Here is a 19,865-nt window from a genome sequence, read left to right as displayed (position 1 = left end):
CCTTTTGTTTTAGTCAACAATAACAAAAAGAACACAGTTTGCACAGTAAATTAATTATATATATATATCTACTATATATATATATCCTATATATATAGATTGTTAAATTAGCTGTAAGGTACTACTTACATTCTGATGGACTGGCTGTCACGGCTCCTGCGGCGATAGTTAACCACACCAGCAGCTGCAGCCCACCACCAGAAGAATAACAGCAACAACTATTCCTGCGACAGCAGCTGGAGACCGATCTGAATCTGGAACAGCTAAAAACATGAATGATAATAAATCCCATATTAAGCAATATCTTTGAATGATATTTACTGCTCCAGGGTTTGTGTGTAGTGTTGTGTGTGTGTGTGTGTGTGTGTGTGGGTGTGTGCGACTATCTGTGTGCGTGTGTGCACTGTGGATGGATTAAATGCAAAGCACAAATTCTGAGTATGGGTTTACCATACACTTGGCCACACATCACTTCACCTTTCACTTTCTACTTCAGTCATCACTTATGAACAGTGGAGTAGAACTCGTGATAACTGTGGCACCCAGTTCTGTTGTTTCGACATGCTTTCAAGCATCCAGAACGCTCAGTCTCAAAAGGAGCAGCTGGACTCATAATGAAACTTACGTATGATTTAATTTTTGCATGTTAATAACGTCATTCAAAGTGTCATTGACTCAAAAGTCCTGTCACTGTGGTTTGGCAAGTAAGACATATTCTGGATCAACTCTTTTTGTTTTTGTCCGTGATCAACATTTTGGTCCAAAAAAACAGACACTAACCCTATTCATCCTCACCCCCTAAAAACCTACCCCTAATTTATTCATCCTTTGGAAATCAGAGGGGAAAATGATGATTGAATAACAAGGGGGTAGAATCACCCTACTCTCGGGGGTTGGTATGTCGGCCCTTAGAAATTTTAATTTTCTCAGAAACTTATTGTCCTCAATTCTGATTGGTTGATTTGAATATTGTCTCTAGGATCACCATGTTGCACTTGTTGAAATCAACATTCCAAACCACACAGCCTACAGTCCAAAACCCAACACCTCTCGGGCTGTAAAGATGTTTCTTTTTTAAAGTTATTTATCTACCCAGTGATTGCAACACTGACCCTTTCTCACTCTGGTGACGCTGAAGCGGCTGTTTCTGATGATGATCAGTACTTTTATAATCACTCCAGAGGCTGTGGTTCTGGTGTCCTGTGGATGATCAGAGAGCCAGTCTGAATGATCCAGCCTCGCCGTGCCTCATGAATCTCTCCTTTACACTAAATCATCTGTACAGATCTTTACTCTGACTTCCATTGATTCATTCAGCCCCTCATTAAAATACCAGTCCCATCACATCATTTGAGTACTTGTACTTTACACCAGAGAGTCTAGCGCGACAGATTCTCTCTCCGTCATTTCCATGTAGTTTCCAGCAGCAGGAACCTCTGAAACACAAACCAACAGTAGTAGCTGGAGGATCTTGTATTTTTAAACTGCATTTAAAAAACTCATTAAATAACCTTCCACCAGTGACCGAAAACCATGAAGATCTTTTTCACTTGTAGTTGTTAGTTTTGGTGATTTTCTAGTATATATTCAACATAGTCAGTGGTTGTGATGTTCAAGATGAATCAGAGATTCCAGCTCTTATGGTCCAGCTTTGCAGGCTGATCCTCTGAATCCTCTCAGTGCCGCCTGCATTACACTGAACATCTGTACAGATAAAACTGAAGATCTCTAGTTGATTGTGCCTCAGTGTGCCACTGAAATACAAATAATATCTCTTGTTGGTTTTGGTTTCAACTCCATTGTGTAGAGGGACTGAACTTCTCCTCCCTCCATCAAAGACACAGACACTTTTAATCAAAAAAGCAACTCGAGAGAAATATAGAAGCAAAATACTTTACATAGGGGCTGTAAAAATTTTTGTCTACAGATCATAAACAGAGAGAAATATTCGTATTCATAATGGATTCACCATTCACTCATTACCAACACACACACTTTCTGTTCCATGGAGGCCCTTATAGCAACACAATCCCACTTCCCGAATTCATAATTTTAACTCTTCCCTCTACATAGGAACCTATTTGAACATGCAATTAATAAAACGTTTTTATAGACTCATAATAAATATTACAAAGATGACTAGTACCCACAAAATAAACATTAAATAATTATTTTACACCGCATAAATGCCATGTTTTCTACATTTTAAAACATATTTTAGTCCTTAACCTTCCAATAAATAACGTGTATAGGCAACATTACGAATTTGGCAAAAGCTTTTCACCCAAAGCAACTCAGATTACATCCAAGCTACATTGGATCAGTTTACGCACTGATAATAAATGTAAACTTTTACTCAAGTTTAGCATACTTGTTTATACCGTTACGAGACATGTAACAAGGATACAATTTTCACGTAAATTAAACCGTTCACCTGCCATAGAATCGTTTTTTGTTGTTAAAATGTTTTTCACTGACCATAGATTTCTGTGAACAGTGTTAGGCTGTTTTAAACCGAACCGTTTACGCGAACAATAAGTATGCAAAGTAGGCTAGAAAAAAGGGAGATTGTAACAGATAAGACCTCACCATGGTAGGGTAAAAACAAAGTCATGCGAGTGCATTAAAAATAAGCTTCATAATCACACTTTTTTCCGCTCAGAAAACGAATACGAATTCTTATTAATAATTGTTTGTCTGCGTTAGCTGCTCCCGTAAAGCGAAAGCGGAATCTCCAAATGGAAGTAGCGTCATCCAGTGTTCCGATAGTAAAATATCGTATAAATATAATGGCTATAGTAGGTTATTACAGCGCTTAATCCTAACCCATCAGGAGTGTATTAACTGGTAAATGATTGGTTTTATTACATTAATAACTCAAGGTAAAAGTGTGTGTGTGTGTGTGTGTGTGTGTGTGTGTGTGCACTACTGTGTTGTGTGCACTTGGATGGATTAAATGCAAAGCACAAATTCTGAGTATGGTTTACAATACTTGGCCACACATCACTTCACTTTCACTTCCTACTTCAGTTCATCAATTGTATAAAATTGATTAAACTGATAAATGGCACCTTCTGTTGTATCTAGCATGTTTTCAGCATCACAGCACATTCAGCTCAAAAGGAAGCAGCATGACTCATAGGGAAACCGGCTGGGTTATTAATTTTGCATGTTAATAACGTCCTTCAAAGTGTCAGTGACTCAAAACACTGTGAGTTTGGGCAAATAGACATGTTTTCTGCATCAACATGTTTTTGATGATCCTGGATCAACATTTTTTTTTTTTTTTTATTATTGTTTTTTTTTTTTAAATACAGACCTAACTAACCCTATCCCTACCCCTAAACCTACCCCATAATTTATCCCTAAAATTAGAAGGAAATGATGGTTGAATAACAAGGGTGTAGAAGCACCTAACTCTTGTTGTAAGGCTAAAATTTAAATTTCCTGTAAACTTCTCCCTCAATTCTGATTGGTTGATTTGAATATTGTTCCAGGATCAACATGTTGCACTTGCTGAAATCACATTCAAAACCAAACAGCCCACAGTCCAAAACCCAACACATATCGGGCTGTAAAGATTTTTCTTTTTTAAAGTTATTTTACTCACCAGTGACAGTAAACACTGACATCTCTTCACTTTGGTGATGCTGAAGCTGCTGTTTCTGATGTTGATCAATACTTTATAATCTCCAGAGTCTGTGGTTCTGGTGTTTGTGATGATCAGAGATCCAGTCTGATGATCCAGCTTCAGTCTGTCTCTGAATCTCTCTTTACACTGAACATCTGTACAGATCTCACTCTGATCTCCAGTGATTTTAGTCTCATTAAAATACCACGTCATCACATAAATGCTACTTAAACTTATAGTGATTATTATTATTATTAGGTTGCCTTGAGAAAGCCAACCTACTGATCTGCTATTTAAGCTTCTTCTTCTTCTAATTATTCTTATGAGACTAGCTTCTGAACGCAAGTTACTTGTTAATCATGCTGGCAACATTGTAGTAGTATGCCAATCATGTTACCAACATGCTAGAAACATGCTAGTTACTTGCTAATCATGCCCAGCCACATGCTAGTATCAGGCCAATCGTGTTAAAAGACATGCAATCATTTTTTTAACATGTTATCAGCATCTACTATCCTGTCAAAAATTTTCAAACGTCATGCTTTTCTACTGCTTTAAAATTCAGGCTAGCTTTCTCAGCCAACCTAAAATTTGTCGTGACTAACTTTTTATCTGTTGTTAACTTTTTTATCGCTTTTAGTATATAAACATGCCACAGTCATAACCCTCTCAGTCTGGATTTTATCATATTAATAGTCTGGATTTTACGTAAACAAAACAACATTTGGCAATAAAAGACAAGATAAACATAAATATAAGTTTCTCTTTACGACTACATATACAACATAACATGAGAGTAATGTGAGGAGAGTAGAAATGTGGGAAAGAACAAATACAGCGCGTGCTATATTAAATTTAAATCGAGCTCACAGCCAGAATTACTTTAACACATTTGTTCTAAAGAAGGGAGAGCTAAGGTTGGCAGAGAAAGATTCATGATCGCGAAAAAAAAAAAAAAAACAAGAAGCGTCCTAGTCTCTGCAGCTTTGATGCAAGAAAGCATCATTCTTGCTTAGTATGTCATGGCTATAGAAATATACTCCACACACAATACATATTAACGCCCAAACAATAGAATAAATACCAAACATATAGCCTAAAAAAAACAAAAAAACGTTAAAATGTTAAAATAGTATATGTGAAATAAAATTACGGTACATACAAACAATGGAAATACAGTAATAAGGATACCATACAAATTTTGCCATTTCCCATAATACAGGTTGTTATTTGTTAGTTAGTCATGTTTGCCCAAAGATGCAAAAAAAAAAAAAAGAAAAAAAAAAACACAACAAGAAAAAAGCCTTTTTGCCCACAAGCGGGCTCCATGAAAAGCACTACACTACTTTACCCCCTTGAGTTGTTTTCTATCGTCTTTGGGAGGATCAAGTTAGGCTGAGTACAATGACAATCCTGTGTTCAGGGCAGAGCAACATAAATGGGGAGGTTCACATGGCAAATTTTAATCAAACCAAAAGTAGATATTGATTAAGGAACAACATAAATGAATTACGCAAACACAACTGAACATAAAAAAAGAATAAACCGTATTATCAAATTATAAAGCTTGGAAGAACCAGTGTATGTTTCTATATAACTCTGATTGTGTTTCACTGACAAAAGATTGGCATATACAGGAATGGGTTCATCTACCCTAAACACTTTGCTCTGAATAACCACTTAAACGAGATGGTTTGTCCACCACCAACAATCAAACAACATCTCTAAAGAACAAATGATCAGAAATATGATCTGCGTACTGAACCCAATTCAGTACTTTCTGTTTTAATCATTAAATGCAGCTTTATACACAATTCACACAATATATTTCTCTACTTTGAGCCATTTAACATTTCTTACAACACAACAAGAATACTTCAAATCCTTACAGATCCAAAGACTAACAGTATATACCAATGAATGAATTGATATGAGCTTAGAAGAGATCAAACTCTGTGGTGGGAGGAGTCACACAACATTAACCACGTCTGCTTGTGTTTTAGTGATATAGTTTATATTAGATCAGACACTGAACTACTGGAAGAAAAAAAAAAAAAAAAAAAAACCTTGTTTCAACAGGTTTGTTTTGTCTTTGTGCTGGGGGAGTCTTTTAATGCACAAACTGATTTAAATTGCGCTTATGGAGGTGAAAATTGCAAATGTACTAGGTACATTATTGATAACATTTTTTTGTAAACTTTTTGTTACTAGGACAGCTGAGATTACTGAAACTTGGCTGTTTCTTTTTGTTTAGACACAGGTACATGTCTGTTTTATCATAAACTGAAAACACTCATATGCGTGGTTATCTGAAAGTAACAGAAATTGCACTCCAGGAAACCCATAATATTGATAAATGCCTCCAGCTATTGCGGTAACGTAGTAAAAAGACATAATGGAAATGTTTTGAATGATGAAACATCAAGAACAATAAGCAATCAACTATGACACAAGAAGTCATCTGTGGTATTAAAACCAACTTGGGTTTTTTTTTTTTTAAACAGTAAGTAGTTAATTTATAATCCATTGCACTTTTTGCAGGTATAGGAATGTATATTTCTCCATCATGCTATGTGCAATAACGCCACATCAGATTACAGAGGGGAGGTTTTTTTCTAAAATTCCTACTTTTGTTAAGTAAAAACATGCAATCATGCTCTCTTTTGCTGGACAACAGGTTTAGAAAACAAGGAAAGATACCCAATAACCAGACAGACTCCAGACAATGACCTTTGAAAATGATTTTAACCAGGGCCAGCAGTATCTCATACGCAGTTTTCAGGAGAATCCCTCCCACAAAAAGAGTACAACAGTTTATCCAGCATAATTGCTTGACAAAGGTGATATGATCAATCACAGTATTTCATGTCTAATAGGATTAATTCTTCATGTGTTATAATTCAGCAAATCATCTTTTTTACTAGCTCAAAGCAAATCTGGGTTTCTCGATTACTTCCAGCTTGTTAATACTCAAATCATGAGTGTATATATATTTACAAGTGTTTTTTTTGGAACAACTGTCTTGTTTGGTTTCCTCTTATTCAACACGAAAGTAATCTCCCATGCAAGTGTTTAGAGCCCTTTAGTATTCAAAAATAAAATTTATAATGTATTTTTACTAAAGATAATCTTCCACAGAGCTGATCATATGTTTTTAATAACATGTTTATATTCCCATAAACATACACAAACAGAAAATAACATACTGGAGTCATGATGTTTGGTGTTTCCAGAGTAAGATTGTCTTGTGGGTTCTACTTCGCTTAACTTTTTCCCTCAACTGCTTGTAAATTTCAGTAGAAAAATGAAAAAAAATGGAGCAACACCACACACATAAAACAAATAAAAAAACAAGAATGCGACCAAAAAGAAAAGAACCAATAAATCTGTCTAAAGCTGAAAGAAGAATGGCTGATGATCGTATAATTATGTAAAGGCAACCAGCTCCCTCAAACTGGTGATAATATTCTACAAGACAAGACACATCAGCAAATATAGAAAATCAAAACAAAACACCAAATAAACTTGATAATCCCGAGCTGAACAAACAGAACTGAAAAAAGAGACTAGATGTAGAGCTTTCATGTCATTTTATCTCACATGCACAAAAAACAAGCACTCAAACAAATAAATACTATTCAGCACCAAATAAATATCGCTAGATGTTTAGTTTGATGAATATAAAGAAATATCTACCAAATGTTTTGAAGACTTAAAACAGTCATTGTAACATCCTCCAGACAAACATCACATTAGTATTTTTTGCAAAGGTTTAATGCAAGAGTATTTAACATAGCTTGTATCATGTGCATCCATTTACAGGCATAATAAACACACTCAGAAGAAAGAAAAAAAAGTCAAGCTTATACCCCTGTGCCATCCTTAAGGTCTTCCTTTTTCTTTTTTTACCTTTCTGACTTTTATTGTATTTTGTCTTGTTTGTGTGTGACTTCTTATTTATGTATTTTATTTATTTATTTTTATTTTTCCCGGACATTGTTAAGCACTTTGGTCAACCATGGTTGATTTAAATGTGCTATATAAAATTTTCACACATGGTGTCATCTTTTTGAGATACCAACCTCAAATTTGGAACACAACTTTAGATTTATGACTTTGTCTTTCTAGCACTTTTTGGGTTAATGTTTTAGAAATTGTGTTGAATACCCTGTAATTGTTCAAATTGCCAAGGATCAGTCTTACCTAAAAGTGATCAGGCAGACCAAACTTGCTCAACCTCATGTTAACTGTTAAAAGCATTAAAACACATACATTTCCTTTGCAAATTGCTTGTGTTGGCTGTAAATAATCTTTTCTCTCTTTGATGTGTTTACATGCTTGCAAAAGAAAACAGAATACTTTTTTAGGCATTGCTTTAAAGGCCTTAAAGAGATTGAACCACTATAATTTCTGCTTGCAGCTACAATTTAAATTGATGCACAAGGGTTAAAGCAGGTTTTAATTCTGGTGTAGCTGCTGTGTGTGTGTGTGTGTGTGTGTGTGTGTGTGTGTGTGTGTGTGTGTGTGTGTGTGTGTGTGTGTGCATGTGTGTGTGAGTGCGTGCGTGCGTGCGTGTGTGTGTCAAAGTTGGTCAACCAGTGTTTTCTGTTGATGGTGGATGACCAAGGGTTAATGCTAGTGGTTAAATAATAAACTTTTTTTTTTTATTAAATTTTAAATTAAGTTTTCAGAAAACGACATTGTATCTTATTTTTTTTCTTCTTACATTAATGCAGTTCTTGATGTAATGGGAAACAAACAAAAAAGTTCCCTCAGTGTAATGCCTACCTTGGTGGGGGTATTTGTGGAAACACAGTCCATTCTATCAGTGCGGATATAAACAGGCTGGACATAATGGCTGATATGTCAAACCAGATCAGTGCATTAATACTTCTTTTTAGTGCAAAAGACACTAAAAGAAGTTGTCTTTTGCACTAAAAGACCATCATCAGATTGAGAGGGTGTGCGAGTACCATCATATCTCTGTAAGAAAACACATTCACAAAAGGTCCAATGAATGAGGAGGTTCTGATGTTAAGTTCACAACATACATAAATACTCAAAAAAAGCAAAAAAGAAATGAACCTTTGTACGCAGTTTTATTTTATTTGTTTTTAGATATCCGAAAAAAACAAAAAAAAAAAAAAAAAACTATACAGACTCCATTAGAAAAGAGTTTAACCACTTAAAGCCGAATGTTTCGCCAATATTCGGAATATTCAGGTCTTAGCGACTGGACCTATATATGTAGCCATGGATGGATTTAACGCTGCATAGCCACACCCCACCCCCCACCAAAAAAAGACTCTTGAGATTTAAGAACAATCACAGAAGATTAAAATAAAGCATATTTCATGACCTTTGGAATCAAAAGGGGTTCGATTTGAGAAGATGTTACCAATCGCTGCATCGCAGAGCACACTTCCACGGTCCATTCAGCATCTGCCTCAATAATACGACTCTCAGCCATATTCTCCAAAACTAGTGTTCAATGGACTTGATATTCAATATTTTGATCACGGCAGATTATTCACCACACCAGCATCAAATGCCAGTGACATTATATTTCATTGCATTTAGTATAATTGCTCTGCATAAAGCCATTCAAACCACTTCAATTTTTGCTGATGATATTCGTTTGTTTTTATGCCTGCGGTAATTATGAGTGAAATGTCATCATTGTGCATCAAATAGTGTCACCTTGAGGAGTAAAGATGTTCGTTGCACATATTGAGTCATCAGATATGTAAATATAGTTTGGTATAGTTTGGGCAGAAAAAAATACTACACATTTACATACCTCAGGTTCTCTAGCGACCATATACACTTTTCTTGTTATATTGGTTTATAATGATAGATTTAGGAATACTAAGAAGGTTGATGTCTAACTTTAAAAAATGAAGGAGGGAGAGGGTAGAGAATGATGTCCCGGGTCGCTGAAGACCTAAGGTATGCACTTCAGGGTTTTAAACAATGTTTTTCGTGTTTGATCGATGAACCTTAACCATTTTTGCCATGCATTTTGTGAAACAGTTCTTAAGTGAAAGTGGAAAGTTTCATTTAATTTTTTTTTTCTTTCTTTCTTTTTGAGTTTATAAGAGGCTTGGAATTGGAACAGTTGTTTGTGGAAAGGTTTTCATTCCCTAATAATTTAGCACAACATGTTAAACTGCATCCGAGGCATGGTCTTTTCTTTTTAGTGTAGTATAAACTTGCATTGTTTATTTCAATATCACATCTAGAATATTGAAATGATGCACTGGTGTTTTTCTAATAAGAACAAGTGCTCTGTGACAAAGGCTGGCACATTGTGTTGTTAATAGCCATGTTATTTAGTTTATTTGGGAGTTATTTTTGTGTTTTTTAAATGTTTGGCATTTGCCTCACTCGTGGTAATAATCTGGGTTCTGTGTTGTTGAAAAATAATTACACAGATGACTATTTTTACAGATGCACCCTTTTGCTTTAGTCAACAAAAAAAACACAAAACACAGTTGCACAGTTAAATTATATCTATATATATATATATTATATATATATATATATATATATATATATATATATATATATATATATATTTTGTTAAATTAGCGGTATGTATACTTACATTCTGTCGGTACTGCTGTCTCCGGCTCCTGCGGTTGATAGTTAACCACACCAGCAGCTACAGCCGCAGCCACCAGCCAGAGAACAGCAATAACAACCATATTCCTGCAACAGCAGTGGAGACAGATCTGAACCTGGAACAACCGCTGAAAACATGAATGATAAATAAATCCCATATTAAGCAATATCTTTGAATAATATTTACTGCTCCAGGTGTGTTCATGGTGTGTGTGTGTGTGTGTGTGTGTGTGTGTGTGTTGCAGTGTGTGTGTGTGTTGTGTGTGTGTGTGTGTGTGTGTGTGTGTGTGTGTGCGGTGTGTGTGTGTGTGTGCGTGTGGTGTGTGTGTGTGGTGTGTGTGTGTGTGCACTACGTGTGCGTGCACTTGGATGGATTAAATGCAAAGCACAAAATTCTGAGTATATGGGTTACAATACTTGGCCACACATCACTTCACTTTCACTTCCTACTTCAGTCATCAATTGTATAAAATTGATTAAACTGATAAATGGCACCTTCTGTTGTTTCTAGCATGCTTTCAGCATCACAGACGCTCCAGCTCAAAAGGAGATGCAGCATGACTCATAACGAAACTGGCTGGTATTATTAATTTTGCATGTTAATAACCGTCATTCAAAGTGTCATTGACTCAAAACAGTCTGGTCACTGTGGGTTTTGGCAAGTAAGAATCATATTTCTGGATCAAGATCTTTTTGTTGATCCTGGATCAACATTTTTGTCCAAAAAACCGACCTAACCCTATCCCTACCCCCTAAACCTACCCATAATTTATCCCTAAAATCAGAGGGAAATGATGATTGAATAACAAGGGTGTAGAATCACCCAACTCTGGTTGTAAGGCTAAAATTGAAATTTCCTGTAAACTTCTCCCTCGATTCTGATTGGTTGATTTGAATATTGTTCCAGGATCAACATGTTGCACTTGCTGAAATCACATTCAAAACCAAACAGCCCACAGTCCAAAACCCAACACATATCGGGCTGTAAAGATTTTTCTTTTTTAAAGTTATTCACTCACCTGTGACAGAAACACTGAATCTCTTCACATCTCGGGGACGCTGAAGCTGCCTGTTTCTGATGTTGATCAATAGTTTATAATCTCCAGAGTCTGTGATTCTGATGTTTGTGATGATCAGAGATCCAGTCTGATGATCCAGCTTCAGTCTGCCTCCGAATCTTCCAGTCTGATGATCCAGCTTCAGTCTGCCTCCGAATCTCCCATTAGGACCATTATTCATTAAAAATACCACGTCATCACATCATTTGAGTGTTTTATTACACCAGAGTCTAAAAAGTGACAGATTCTCTCTCCGTCATTTCATGTAGTTCAGCAGCAAGGAACCTCTGAAACACAAACCAACAGCAGCTGGAGGATTTTATATTTTAAACTGCATTAAACACTCATTAAATCACTCACCAGTGACAGAAACACTGAAGATCTTTTCACTGTCGTTGTTTTTGCTTATGATTTTTCAGTATATATTCACCAGAGTCTGTGGTAAAAAAGTGTGATGTTCATGATGACTCAGAGATCCAGATCCCCCTGATGATCCAGCTTCAGTCTGTCTCTGAATCTCTCAGTACCTGCATTACACTGAACATCTGTACAGATAAAACTGAGATCTCCACTGATTTGAGCGATGCGAGTGTCACCGAAATACCATTTAATATCTTCTTGTTGGTTTGTTTCAACTCCAGTGTGTAGAGTGACTGGAATCTCCCTCCATCAAAGACACTGATACTTTTATCAAACGCAACTGAAGAAGAAATAGAAGCAAAATATACATTAGTGCGTGTAAAATGTTTTTCTACGATCATAACAGAGAGAAATATGTCTGGATTCATAATGTGATTCACACATTCACTCATTACACAAACACACACACTTCTCATGGAGGACCTTATTCAACACAATCCACTTCCTGATTCATAATTTTAACTCTTTCCCTCTACATATAGACCTATTTGAACAAGCAGTTAATAAAAACTTTTTATAGACTCATATAATAAATATTACAAAGATGACTATGTACCACACATGACTAGTACCCACAAAATAACATTAAATAATTACTTTACACCGCGTAAAGTGTCGTGTTTTATTTTTTTTATTTAATTTTTTTAGTAATTAATGTGTATAGTAAACATTACGAATTTGGCAAAAGCTTTCACCCAAAAGCAACTCAGATTACATCCAAGCTACATTGGATCAGTTTACGCACTGATAAGAAATGTAAACTTTTACTCAAGTTAGCATACTTGTTTATACCATTACGAGACATGAAAAATTATACAATTTTCACGTAAATTAAACTGTTCAACTGCCATAGAACCGTTTTTTGATGTTAAAATGTTTTTCACTGACCATAGATTTCTGTGAACAGTGTTAGGCTGTTTTAAACCGAACCATTACCCGAACAATAAGGCTTCAAAACGCCCAAGTCGCGTATAGGCCTAGCTACATACAAGAGGAAAAGGGAGATTGTAACGAATAAGATCTCACCATGGTAGGGTAAAAAAACAAAGTCACTGCGAGTGCATTAAAAAAATAAGCTTCATAATCACTTTTTCCGCTCAGAAAACAAATACGAATTCTTATTAATAAGTGTTTGTCTGCGTTAGCTGCTCCCGTAAAGCGAAAGCGGAATCTCCAAATGGAAGTTGCGTATCCAGTGACGTAGTGACGAAAAGTGCTTTTCGTCCTGTTCCGATAGTAAAATATCGTATATATATATATATAATATATAATATATATCTATATATATATATATATATATATATATATAATATATATATATATATAGTTATTACAGCGCTTAATCCTAACCCGTCAGGAGTTAATTAATTGGTTAAATGATTGTTTATTACTTTAATAACGCAAACAAAGCAAAGTGTATGTGTGTGTGTGTGTGTGTGTGTGTGTGTGTGTATGTGTGTGTGTGTGTGGTGTGTATATATATTATATATTATATATATTATATATATAGCATCTATTTATATATTATAGTATATATATATTCAGATATTCATCTTTGAGATCAAATGTGCTATTGTAATACAAAATCCACTGCATTCAGACCTTCACATATTAAACGGGTCTGAGTGAATGGGTTAAGATAATATGTGCTACAACGCTGAATTCTTCAATACAACAAATCTAACAAGTCAAGTTTATATAGCCCTTCATATAATACAGATTATTCTAAAGCAGATTTAAAGTGATAACAGGGAGATGATGGATTTTGGGTGTTGTTCAGGTGAAGCTGCTGTGGAAATAGTCTTCCCCTCATTGCAAAATTCAGATGCCAGGTGCAGGTCCACCATCTGTTCTGGATCCGGCTCACTGTAACCTTGGGATAAGGATGAGACAGACAGACTATTACTTATTAATATTACAAGTACATGGGATGTTCAAAATCATATAAATCCTGGATGGCCTGAGGGTGAGTAAAGTGTGGTATATATATATATATATATAATATATATATATATATATATAATATATATATATATTGCATACATTATATATTATTTTATTTGACTGTAAAACTGATTGTGAGGTTCATAAAAAGCAACACATCAATAAGCGTTTTTCACTTACAAGGTTAAAAAAACACAACTCTGAAGTAAACCAACCGCAGCAGGTTTCAGTTTGACTCAGAGGATGTGCTGCAAGAGTAACAATATGAGACGAAATATAGTATTAACTTTTTGTTGTTTTTCCCATACACAATAACACAGAAAAGCAACTACATTTGAAAAATGCTTAGTATTAAATAATATAATGAAAAATGTTTCTACTACAAAGTTTTAATAAGTGCTAGAACAGCACTTATATGTAACTATAAATAATTTAACCTCTTAACTGTCACCCCCCTTTTTGAACATAGACGTGAAAGTACACTATTCAAACTTAAATTGTTATAATTCATAAACGCTTTTGAATACTGACCAAAGGTTGGTCTCTTTTTAAAGAAGACAATCTGCAGATTATTGCAGAAGTGAAATCATTTCAAAAAATGAAAGCATAAAAAAGTTATAGAAGTTTAAATTTACTGTAAAGAAAATGTACTGTACTATTTTTTTTATATTTTATATAAAATAAATATTTTATAAAATATGTTTTAATCCAAAATTGCTATTAATTTAAAGACATATGTCTAAATAAGTTGTGTTCCAAATTTGAAGTTGATATAATAAAAAATAAGGTTCCTATGCAATTTTGTTTAGGCGTTATACCACAAACAGCCACCGGGTGCCATTCAAACCCCATTGAATTTTTTTTATGCATTTTTCTGTCACAAATGTATCAATTTCTCTCTCAATATTATGTCTATGACAACATCTGCCAAATATGGAATCTTGAGACTCAGACCTTTCCAACGATATGTATTTTGTCAAGATTATGAGAAGTTTTGATTCTAAAAGACCGTAATATATTTGGAATATGACACCTCCCACAAAGCGGGAGGAGCTCGCTAAAAGCTTTCAAAAGTACAATTTCCATGGTAACGCAGTGTTCTGATTTTCAAAATGGTTTTTCACAGGATGAATTTGGAGGTTTAAGCTTTCAAATGATATATAATTTATGATGATATTGCTAAAAACATGTGATGGGGTAAAAGGAAGCAAAAAAGATTTTTTGTGACAAAGGTCAGAACTCCTTTTATGATGTATATGTTTGAGGTGCACTCTTGTCATATATTAATCTATTACTGTTCCTACATATTTTTTAACAACAAAGAGTGGTCAAATATCTATTTAGGAATCTTAGACCTTTCCAATGATATATAGTTTTTCATGATTAGGTTAGGATTTAATTGTAATATATTGAAGTAAACTTAGGCGTCCCGTATACGGGACGGTGACAGTTAAGAGTGCCTGAAAAGCGTCCACAAGGAGGGTTCACATACCAGCTATAATAATAATAATAATAATAATAATAATAATAATATATATATATATATATATATCAGTAACATTCTTTACAAAAGTTAAATTAGAAGTTTTTATGTAAATGACTTAGTAGCTTCATACACAGGGCTTTGGATATGTGTGACAATGACAACATGCATTGAAGTTTCACAAAATTCTAAAAATTATTGTACATTATGGGATTTTTCATTATTGATCGTATATCGTCCAGAGATCAAAAATATTATACGAATACGATAATTAGCGTAGGCCTATGTCTGGCATCATTGTAACAATGCATTTTCGGTAATCCGATCACAATGATCAGCCGTTTACATTATTGTTGTGGTGCGTTTCAACTGCGATTTTTTAACTGCTTATTATTTTGTCACATAACATCACTTTCACTTTCGACTTTTTTCAATGAAGATAAAAAGGTTATTGCTATTACTATTATATACAATGATTAGATCGTCCATAATAATAATAATTTACTCACCGTAATAATCCTGCATGAGTTATGTTCACCTCCGGTCACCTTTTTGTGAAAGGAAACTGTCAGTCACTATAGTTATAACTTTCTGCACGACCCCGGAAGAAAGAGAGTCAAGTCTTTATCATCTCGGGTTATTACTGTAGACTTCCGTGTTTGTCGTGGTCGGAGAGATGATGAGAAAGTGGTGCCTTAAGACCTGTTTTTATACAGTCTATGCTTAAGACGCTTTTACTTTTTTTTTTTTTTAATCGCGCTGTGTTATTTGTGTGTGTGTGTTTTTTTTTTTTTTTTTTTTTTGTGTGTGTGTGTGTGTGTGTGTGTGTGTGTGTGTACTTGTTTATGCTACACTGTGGTCCCCAAAAGAATCCAAATAACCCCACTTTTTGACATTGTGGGGACCGGCCTGCGGTCCCTATGAGAAAAAATAAAATAAAAATCAAAATAGTAAATTATGTTTATCTGAAAGTGTAACAATGCAAACTGGTAGGTTTAGGGTTAGGAACGTGTGTGTGTGAAACTATTGAATTAGCCGGTTCCTCGCTGACTGTATTTTGTATTTTTCTTTGCAGAAATCAAAGAAGGTGCCTGTGTATGCAAAGGTCACCAAAACACAATGACTAAAACAGAATATCCTAGAGAGCTCATATGGGCCCTGACTCACACCTTTTAGTTCATAACTATTCTCTGACATTTGTTTATTTTCTGCTGTTTGTGCCACATTGATTCCTTTTTTTTATGCACTCTCCTAAGCTGTATTCAGTGTTGGGAAGGTTACTTTGGAAATGTAATAGGTTACAGATGACAAGTTACCCTATTTTAAATGTAATAAATAGGTATAGTGTAATTATTTCATACCTTTTTTAAAAAAAAAAAAAAAAACTAATGTAACTGATTACATGTTATTACTTTTTGATGACTTTTTTTAACTGTTAATTATCTTTAGACATTTAAAGCAGGCAGGGTTAACCTTAGTGCACTTAACACAGATTACTGTCAGACTGTATCACAACAGTAAGAAGACTTAGATGTTGCTGTTTTCGTAGTCACTGCAGTTTATAATAATATATAACAACAAACTCAAACATAGATTACTTCAGTTTATTAAAATAAAATATCTTTATAATTGTCATTTCTTTTCAAGTGTTGCCATCTGGTGTGTTATGAGTCTGTAAATATACTGACAGCTTTTGAAGGGAAGGTGTGCTGGTTCTTGGTATACTTGGTCATCGCCATGGAGTGTCAGTGAGGACACGGAGACAGAAACTCCAGTTCATTTACTTTAATGTCCATCAAGTTTACTGGTTACATTGGTATGGATAGCCATTGGTCTGTACAAACTTGTGCATGGTCGTGTGGGTAATGTATGTGTATGTAGCCTAAACAAAGGAAAGGAGAAATAAAAATTACATAAATGAAGTGATTTAGAACAAACAAGGTAACATTATCAAATGTAAATGATCAGGTTACATCATCAGATATAAGGCTGTACTCAGTACTTTAAAGCAATATATAATGTGCATCCTTAAGCATATAAACTTTAAAAATTTAAACAGCATACGTAAAGCTGGGTAGATATACATTAAGTGTACATAACCACACTTCTGAACTAACTAGCATTTAGGCGGGCACATCACAACCACACTAACTGAATATGACGGTTCTAGGTATACATATTTGGTTTACAGCGCTTATGTTTACATAAACTATCGCTCGTGCAGGACCGCGGGTCTTCCGCGCATCTGTCTAATCTTATATAGACTATAAACTCGACAAATCATCTTAATCCGCATTAAAAAACACTATACAAGATAAACCACTTACTTTTGGTCATTAGCGCACAAAACTTCGACAGGAATCAGGAGAGAAAAAAAAACGAACCATCTCTTTCTGACCGAGCAAAAACAAAGCTAAAAGGTTGTATTTGAACAGTCTTCTGACAATGTGGTGACGAGACTTTCTTTCCCTTCGCGTGATCGGTGCATGATAACTACGGTGGCCTGGATGCTTGCTAACTTGGATGCCTAAAAGTGCCCAGCAGATGGAGCAGTTTACTTTACTCTTCTACAGCTTTAGTAAACAAAATGTGTCTTCTGACGAGTTCTAGTAAAATAAATAAATCCAATATTCCTAGATGAAAGATTATGGTAAATTTTTATTAGATATATACACCAATGAACCATTACATTATAGCCACCTAATAACCTGCAGGACCTCCTTTAGCCAGCAAAACGGTAGCCATGCATCTAGGAATTGATTTGACTTGATTGACGAGGAGGCGACTCCTGTGCATCTTGTACCATAATGTCAACAACCAGTCCTCCAGTTCCCGTACATTGCAGGATGGTGGTGATGTAGCATAAATTCCCCTTTTCCAAGTTGACCAACAAAAGTTCTATTGGGCTCATGTCAGGTGAATTTGGAGGATAAGGCATTGACAGAAATTCACCATCATGTTCCTCAAACCACTCTTTGATGATTCCGCCAGTGTGGCATGGCGCATTATCCTGTTGGTAAAGCCCAAAGTATTCTTCACTTTTTGAGTGTACACGAGGAACAGCGTACAGTGCGGGTGATCCAAATTTTGTCATGTGTACTGTACATGCAACATCTGATTTTTGGAACCATATATACTTACTATACTACACTATACTATACTTACAAAAATCAGATTTTTGTAACCGCACATGCTTTTTGTACATGCAGGTCGCACATGTGCACTGAATTTTTGCAGTAATCAGTTGTTCCACAAGGTGGCAACACTGTCCTGGGTCATTGATTCACAGTAGAAACCTAAAGAGATGGAACAACAACTATATATCAGAAACTGCAACAACAACAGATAGCCGCATTGACAAGCGCTAGTGAGCGAGATAGAATGGGATAGCCCAGGCTTTGGTTTAAAAGTGTCCCAAAATATTTTTTTATCAGTCATAAATTATGGAGAAAAGTAAATCAGACAGTGGACATGGATGAAGCTTCAAGAGCGCATGGTTCTACCGCCTGCATTCACACAAAAAATCGAATGGAGTGTACTTTGAAAGGCTACACGGTTGACTGTATGCATACGCTAGCATACGTGTACAACAACAAAGTATAATTTGGCATTAATGGCCATCAGGGAACACAGTTGTCATGAATGGGTGCACTTGGTCCACAACGATTATCATATACCTTACAGCTGTATTAGGATATTGGGGCCTAAAGTGTCCTAAGAAAACATTACCCAAAGCAAAAACACTGCTACCGGCCTGTGTCCACCCAACAGTGTATCCAGGTGCCGTAGCCTCTGTCTGTAATCAGCATAGAAATCTTGATTCATCAGACCAGGCCATTTTCTTCCAATCTCGATGATCTTGCGCCCATTTCATCCATTGCTGGAGATGGCATGCAGTTAGTATGAATTGGACCATAAAGTTTCTTTTTTTTTATTATTTTTTATTTATATTAATGCTTTAAATATTAGCAACACAGGAAGAAACTCGTCACCTTCAATTTTTCACTGACGTGTTTTTTCCACCCAATGGATCAAATTTAGAAAACTAACCACAGCTGGTTTAAGTGTGACTCAAAATATAAACATCAGTAAAGACAGTACTGTGAGAACGTAACATGGTTTTAAATTTATTTTCTGGGTTTTTCCATTCAATTTTGAATAAATAAACATAATTTTAAAATCACTGTTCCACAATTCACACGCAGTAATGTTCTACTTTTAGACCTTTCACACAGTCGGGTAACTACACTCTCAAAAGAAAAGCTGTCACTGAGGCAGTAATATGAACCCTTAACCTTTTTATAAAAAAAATGATGATATTTTTTATCCATTAAAACCAGTAAAAATCTTAATAAGGGTTAGATGAACTTTAACATTATATCATATGCAGATGCAGGATGTGAACTAGGAGGGTCGAACGCAGTCAGAGGAGGATTCACACAACACTTTAACAGTTCTGCAGTTAGATCACACACTGCACCACTGAAGAAAATGGTTCCCATGTTTGTCTTGTTCTGTTTGTGCTGCTGGAGTCTGACTGGTAAGTTACAAAAAAATATATATAATTTTTTTTTTTTTTTTTTTTTTTTTTGTCATTTAGGTGTAAATTAGAATTTGAATATTTTCATCTGCTGCTATGTACTGAAAAAAAATCAAACAAACAAAAAAAAAAACAACAACAATGAATATTGAATATAATATACAA

General features: G+C 35.1%; 2 long non-coding RNA genes across 2 annotated transcripts; both read right to left on the bottom strand.

Annotated features, from left to right (window-relative positions):
• Positions 1-13,324: 13,324 nt before the first annotated feature.
• Positions 13,325-15,915, bottom strand: LOC122141425. Its single transcript, XR_006157803.1, has 2 exons — positions 15,670-15,915; positions 13,325-13,606 (listed from the first exon to the last, which is right to left on the bottom strand). It is a non-coding gene; the product is annotated as an uncharacterized LOC122141425 (long non-coding RNA).
• Positions 15,916-16,930: 1,015 nt separating this feature from the next.
• Positions 16,931-18,350, bottom strand: LOC122141426. The gene is made up of 2 exons (XR_006157807.1): positions 17,488-18,350; positions 16,931-17,042 (listed from the first exon to the last, which is right to left on the bottom strand). It is a non-coding gene; the product is annotated as an uncharacterized LOC122141426 (long non-coding RNA).
• Positions 18,351-19,865: the final 1,515 nt, after the last annotated feature.

This window comes from Cyprinus carpio, chromosome B22 (assembly GCF_018340385.1).
Source record: "Cyprinus carpio isolate SPL01 chromosome B22, ASM1834038v1, whole genome shotgun sequence".
NCBI lineage: Eukaryota > Metazoa > Chordata > Actinopteri > Cypriniformes > Cyprinidae > Cyprinus > Cyprinus carpio.
This window is presented reverse-complemented; position numbering and strand designations above follow the sequence as displayed.